The 6,688-nt window shown below is 57.5% G+C and overlaps 1 protein-coding gene across 1 annotated transcript in view; it reads right to left on the minus strand.

Annotated features, from left to right (window-relative positions):
• Positions 1-1,433: 1,433 nt before the first annotated feature.
• The window catches only part of SLC13A5 (solute carrier family 13 member 5), a 51,219-nt gene continuing 45,964 nt past the window's right edge, over positions 1,434-6,688 (minus strand). The window contains exon 13 of the transcript XR_006680365.1: positions 1,434-1,447. The gene's annotated coding sequence lies outside the window, so the exon portion shown is untranslated. The remainder of the gene's footprint in view (positions 1,448-6,688) is intronic.

Raw genomic sequence — 6,688 nt, forward strand, 5'->3', positions numbered from 1 at the left:
CACAGGAGCACAAAGCCTCCCCTTTCTCCCACGCAGCAGCTGGTGGTCTCAAACTGCTGACCTTGCAGTTAGCAGCCCAGCGCCTAACCCACGGGGCCACCAGGGCCACTACAACAAGGACTCTCACGATGGTGCTGTCCGTCACTGTCGAAAGCACGCAGGTAAGGGCTTTCAGGGAGTAAGAGGTGGAACTCAATCTGAGTCCCACCTGGCTGGATCTCAGAGTCCTCTCTCTTCGCTTCCATTCTCCGAGACGCCGCAAGGCCTTGGCATCTGGCTTCACCTTCTACATGTCAATGGGCTCTCAGCACAGAGGCCACATGCAGCAAACATGTCTCTGGCGGGCTGGCATGGGAGAGCCAGGAGACAGCACATGCAGATAACGTGACTTGCGAGGGCCCCAGGGTGGCGTGGCTGTGGGCAGTGGGCAGTGAGGAACACCAGAAGCCCGGGAGGTCCCTTCATTTGGTGGCCAGCACCATTTTTGTCTGCTACACGTCAGGCACAACCTATGCCAGCCGCCAGCTTCCACCTCAGCTCCAGCAAATAAGAGAGAGGACGGTATGGATTACGTTATATTTAAAACAAGCCCACACAATGCCTGTAATTTTTTATTCTGGCTCCATAATTATAGCTCAGGACCAGCCCGATCATAGTTATCCCCACACCGACCCGCTGCTGGGACACCATGAATTAAAGGCTGAGCTGCTCCTTGCGATTCTATTTTGGATGTCGAGTCCTGGCAGGTAGAGCGCCTATTCACAAGGCCCGGCTTGTTCGAGCCCCTCCCAGGGCAGCCTGCTCCAGGGCCAAGTCAGCACCGGGTCCCGCTGATGGCCTCCAAGTGCCCGACCCAGGCCAGGGTGAGGAGGGGCAGGGGGTAGGCTAGAGAGAGGAGGAGAGAGGAGGTGAGTGCCGGCCTCAGAGCCGGCAGGTCCAACCCCAGAGCCTCTGCCCTCTGGGGCACCTCTGAGTGCTGCTCTTCCCCGCCCAGACCACAGTCCCAGGACTTAGAGGCCGAGGCCTGGCTGCTTGGTGTGGCCATCTTGTCTTTAAAAGAAAGAAAATTAAAGCGGGATTGACACAGGGCCCTGGGGACTAGCCTGTGAGCTGGTCCCCTAATGTGTGTGTGTGTGTGTGTGTGTGTGTGTGTGTGTGTGTGTGTGTGTTTGGTTCCCCAAACCGTTCTATTGGGAGCTAATATAGATATCCCATCGTTCAATCACATCAAGCGGTCTTGTACAATTGCTACCACAGTCCGTTTCAAAACATTCTTTTCTTCCTTGAACTCCTTGATATCCGCTCCCTGTTACCCTCGCTGCTCCCCTAGTTCGGGACTCTACCAAAGAAGTTCAGCCCAAGCTGATGCCCTGACATAGCAAGATGGTGGCCTGGAGTACTACAGGTGAGCCCCCACCCACCCACCAACCCAAACACACACACACACCTGGTCTTGCCTCCCAGTAGCTTTGGGCAAGACAGGTCAGTCAGATGGTCCCATTGGCTGAGGGGCAGTGGAACTGGCCCTACACAGACCCTTCTCTCGCTGCATCGAATGTATATTGAGCACTCTCACGTCACCCTTGTCCAGTAGGTGTGACAGGTCATTCACTCACTCGCTGCCATTGAGTCGAGTCTGACTATAGGACAGGGCGGAAATGCCCCAATGGGATTCCAAGATGAGGCAGTGAAAAGCCTCGTCTTTCTCCTCTGGAGTACCTGGTGGATTTGAACTGCTGACCTTGTGGTCTCCTTAGGTGTGACAGGTATGATTTCCACGTCAGACATGAAGAACTATGGGTCAGAGCATGAGAGCTGGTGGCTCAAGATCTCCCAGCTCAAGGGAAGGAGTGGGAGCTGGAGCCCAGTCTTGGATGTCCCAGGCCACACAGCTCACGTCTGAAGCCTGTCACCACTGGGCTGGGCTGGGGTGGCTCTTCCAGTGGTCCCACCGTGCTGGTCAACTTGCTGAGCTCCCGCAGTTTGGGAAGCGCCATCCCGGGACCTGTCTCTGAACTCTTCTCTTGGTCTGCACAGCTCCCTGGCCCGAGCCAAGCCAACAGGACAGGTTTTCCACCCCCTTCCTGCATGAGTCCTTGCTCACCTCCTTGGGCCATGGGACACCCTAGTGTAGAAGCACCCAAGACCCAGTATTGTTACCATTCACGTGATGGCCCCTGCAAGACCTCTCAAGAACAGGGGGCCGTGTCCTCTCTCTCAGAGGTCCTGCTCCTCGTTCGATAACCCCAGACTCAAAACCTCACTGCTCCCCAATCAATCAGGCCCTCTCATAGCGGCCTGATAGGCCCAGGTAGGATGGTCTCTGTGAGTTTCTGAGACTCATCTTTCTCCTGATACCCCAACGGAGCCCCCGTGAGAGCCCTAGCACATACAAAACCCTCTGCCGTGGCTTATTGAAGAAGCGAAGGATTAGAAGCTCCTGCTCATCTTGCAAATTTCTGCTCAGAGCGGATCCTGGAAAGGTGTCCTGGCGCACATACAGAGTTCGCACGTCCTCACCTGCAAATCGGGAGAGTGATTGTTTTGTTTTAAACTCAGGTACCTTGCAAGGTCGAGTCTGATTCTACCCCCTAGCTCCTTACTCAACACAGGCAAGGCATCTTAGAGGAGTCAGTAAAAGTCTGTAGACAGAATGGCTCTCTACACACACACACACACACACACACACACCCCGCTTTGGAGGCTGAGGTCCAGCGCACCATGACCTGAGCGAGCGGGTGACCTGTGTCATTGGGCTGACACCACCACAGGCTGGCATGCCCACGGCTGTTTGCTGGGGCAGGGAACACTTAGATCTGAGCTAAATCGTCCCTTTAAAAAGCAAACACAGGCCATCAGTGTTCTATTTATATGAAGTCAGCTCTGTTTTTAGGTAACCAGGCTCCGGCTTTACCTCTCCAAGGTGAGCCCTGCCCTCCCACAGGCCCCCTTCCTCTCCCCACCCGGTAATCATGACCTCACCTGCACCCTCCCCTCCCGGCTCACTCTCCCCAGGGTTTCCCTCGATTGCAGGGTGTGAGCTTCCAGACGCCCCAGAGCCCTGTCTCAGACTGGCCCCAGACTCCCTCCCCACTCCCTGCCACCCACCCCCTCCCCAGGAGGTTAGTGAGAGGACCAGAGCCAGAATTCGGGATGCCTGGACTATAGGGCATGGCAGGGCAGGGGTCAGGCTGTAACCGACTGGATTAGCCCCTTAACGGGCCCAGAGCAGGGTGGGTCCGTGGCTCTGGGTCTTCTTCCAGGTTGCAGTCAGCGCACCAGGGCCCTTGCTCCCTGCTGATGCTGTTAGCTCTCTCAGAGTCTGCCCCCAACTCATGGTGAACCCATGCACAAGGAGATGGACAGCCTCGGCCCATAGCGTCCCTGCTGGCTGATTGTCCAGAACTAGGTCACCGGCTCGTCCTTCCTTGTCCATCAGTCCGGAAGGTGGACTGAGACCTGCCCAGCAGCATAGCAACACCCAAACCTCCACCGACCCATGGGTGGCGTCTGTGCATGGGGAGCACTGACCAGGGCTCGAACCCCTGTAACCCACAGGGAAGGTGAAGATTCTGCCACTTGCCCCCCACACCCACTCCTCCCTAGTTCTGACAAAACCCAAGCCCAAGTCCACCCCAACTAAAGCCAGACTCCCCGCCATCACGCCGGCAAGATACCGACAGGACAGGGTAGAACTGTCTCTGTGAGGTTCCTGACGGTCACTCTCGGTGGGAGTGGAAAGCCCCCTCTTTCCCCGAGGGGAAAGAGCTGGTGGTTTTTGAACTTCTGACTTTGCACTTAGCAGCCCACTGGAGCTCTTTTCTTTAAGGTTGACCTGGTGCGGTAAAAAGAGCACGAGCCGTGGCCTCTCACTCCCTGTCCTGGCTCCACTGCAGCCACCTGCACTCAGCTCACCTACCTCCCTAAATCCCTCTGAGCCTCAGACTCCCCTGCCCTCCCCGGGTGAAACAGACAACGCCTAGGTCTGCCCCCACGGGGGTGGGAGTGGGGATGGGGGGTGCTGAGCCACACTGCAAGGCAGGAAAAACACAAGAAGCCCGGTGGGTGGGGCTGCTTGTGAAATCTACCAACGACGGGCGGTCTTTGGAGGAAAGGATAGACTGGTGGAGGCCGGCGGCACAGACACCCAGTGGAAAGCCATGCCGAGCCTGTCACGCCCCGGGACATGGACGTGACCGGAAGACGATGAGTCCAGCAGAGTTAGTCTGCTGCATAAAGATACGGATTCCACGACACAGTCTTCTCCAGGGGAAGCCAAACCAAACACACACGAAACTGGTTTTCATCCCAAAGGAAAACTCTTTGAAGATGGGGTTGCGGGGAGGAAGAGGGGGAGAGGATGGGTGAAGGGGAGAAAAAGGAGGAGAAAGGGCCACCAGCACGGAGGTTGACTGGACACCACTCCTGTTCAGACGGGATGAGCCCAGGCAGCTGTGCGTGGCACGTTTCTCTCCGCCTGTCTGTGTCGCGCTCCACCCGTTGGAGGGAGAAACAAATGTGATTTCAAAAGCGAGAGGGACCACAGATGTCAATCGGGGCAAAGTGGGTCTAAAAGACGGAGAGGTGAAGCCGGCGACGACTTGATTGCCTCTGTGAGGCACGCGTTAGTTTCCAACAAGCACAAGACATCGGACAGGGAGCGAGATCTGGAGCTGAGTGCAGCCCTGCTTTCTGGTTTGCTAACACGCCGCCCTCACGCCTCCTGGGCTCCCCGCAACCCCCAAAGCCCAAGCTCCACTCACTCGGGTCTGGTTCAGGGTGGACCCGCTCCTGGCAGCAGGAGAGCTGGGTCTGCCCCTTGGTGGGGGTCTAAGAACAGCACTGGCCCCTGTTCGATGCTCTGCCCCCTGGCCCCGGTGCGGAGGGCTGGGGTCCCTGAGAAGAATCAGGCTTGGATCCTGCCCTTCAGGGGTGGGGGTGAGGTGTTAGTCTCCATGAAGACAGTGCCCACGCCAGCTCATGGTGGCCTTTTGCCCTGCACACTGAAACGTGGCCAGCCCCGTGCCATCTTCATGCCCTTGGGATGGCTAGTGGCTATTGGGTCAGTGCATCTTATTAAAGGATTCCCTGGTTCTTGCTGACCTGTGTAAATTACCACGCACCCAAAGGGGCCTGGAGGCCCCATCCTGATGTTGTCTCCATTCTCACCACTCAAGGGGTGAGGGGCTCCTCTATACAAAGGAAACCCCTGGGCCCTAAGGGTGCAACTCTCAATCTCTGATAAGGCTTCCTGCTCCTAATGGAACACAGGGGTTGGGGGGAAGGGGTGCCTGAGGACCCCAGATCTTCACACTGCTGGTAGCTTGCTCTAGCCTCCAACCAGATTCTGGAAAAAGACCAGAGCAGGCCTGAGGCTGTGGGCTGGGCACCACTGTCCTGAGAACTTCTGAGCCTCCCTCACAGTTCAGCAACCACAGCTCGGCTCCCAGAGAGCCGGCCTCCCGCGGCAGGGACAGTAAATTGAGAAGCACTGTAGCTATAAATGTGCAGTGGGGAACCGCAGGACACTGCCGCAGCCCAGCAGCGGGCAGGAGCCAGCCCCCAGCACTCCCCCTGCCCCCCAAGCCTCCTGCAGCCTGCAGGCCCAGCTTGCCAAGCCTCCAGACAGCCGCAGGCTCTGGGGCCTGAGTGAGGCTGCTGGAGGGGGACCCAGACCCAGGGCCAGGGCCAGGCCTCAGATTGGAGGGTGGTCAGACCGGGCATGACACAGCATCTCAGGCACCGTCTGAGCTCAAAGGTCGGTGGTGCTGGTCTCTGTTGTTGACTTACCTGAGAGGGTGGAGCACAACTCCTTTTTGGTGTTTAGTGTGTCCAATGGTCCTCCTGGCCCGGGACACCTTGAGCACTGACAGGGTCACTTTGGGGTAGAGGACTGTGGGTGTGGGGCTCCTATGGGCTTGGTGGCCAGCCTCGTGGGCCCTGAAGGACAAAGGGACTGGGGAGGGGCAGCTGTGACTCACCTAAGGGTAAGAGCATCCCCACTCCACCTAAGTGCCCAGCTGGAAGGATCCTTGGCCTATTTGGCAGGCAAGGGATCTCACATACACAGAGGCCAGTCCATCTCCTCCGTTCCCCTCCCAGCCTGCCGAGGAGAAAGCCTGGGTCTCTCCATCACTCACACTGCGCTGGGCAGACTGGCCAGAAGGGGTCACCTGGCCCACCCCCTCCTGTCAGAGCAGGGAGGGCTTAGCCAGCCCAGGGTCTTCTCAGAGACAAGCACTACCCTCCTCCCAGGAATGAGATAGAGGCGTACATACGTGAGCGCAAGGCGCTCCTTCCTGGCTGGCCTCCTAGGGCTGGCCCTCGCTCAGCGAGAGAAGAGAGAAGTGTCAAGGTAGAGGCCCTCCTGGGAGGCCATGAGTAAGGACTCTGGGCTGCGAGGTGACAAGAGGGTCAACAAGGGCCATCCAGGTATCCTCGTAGGCCCAGGGAGCACCCCTGCCAGGGAAGCCACTAGGGTCCGGCCAGCTGGTGGTACCCTATCCCCAACCCCCATGAATCAGGCAGTGTAGCTCCCCAAGGCCACTGATACAGAAAACAAACAAATAAAACAGTCTGGGCAAAGGTTCATCACAAAGCAAACATTCAAAAAATCCTTATTTTTAAGGATCTTGACAAGCTTACAAAAGGGCATAAGAGATAAGGTTCAGAGCTGGGGCGCTGGAGC

Source organism: Echinops telfairi, unplaced genomic scaffold (assembly GCF_000313985.2).
Source record: "Echinops telfairi isolate 266 unplaced genomic scaffold, ASM31398v2 ScPeMD7_2010;HRSCAF=2546, whole genome shotgun sequence".
NCBI lineage: Eukaryota > Metazoa > Chordata > Mammalia > Afrosoricida > Tenrecidae > Echinops > Echinops telfairi.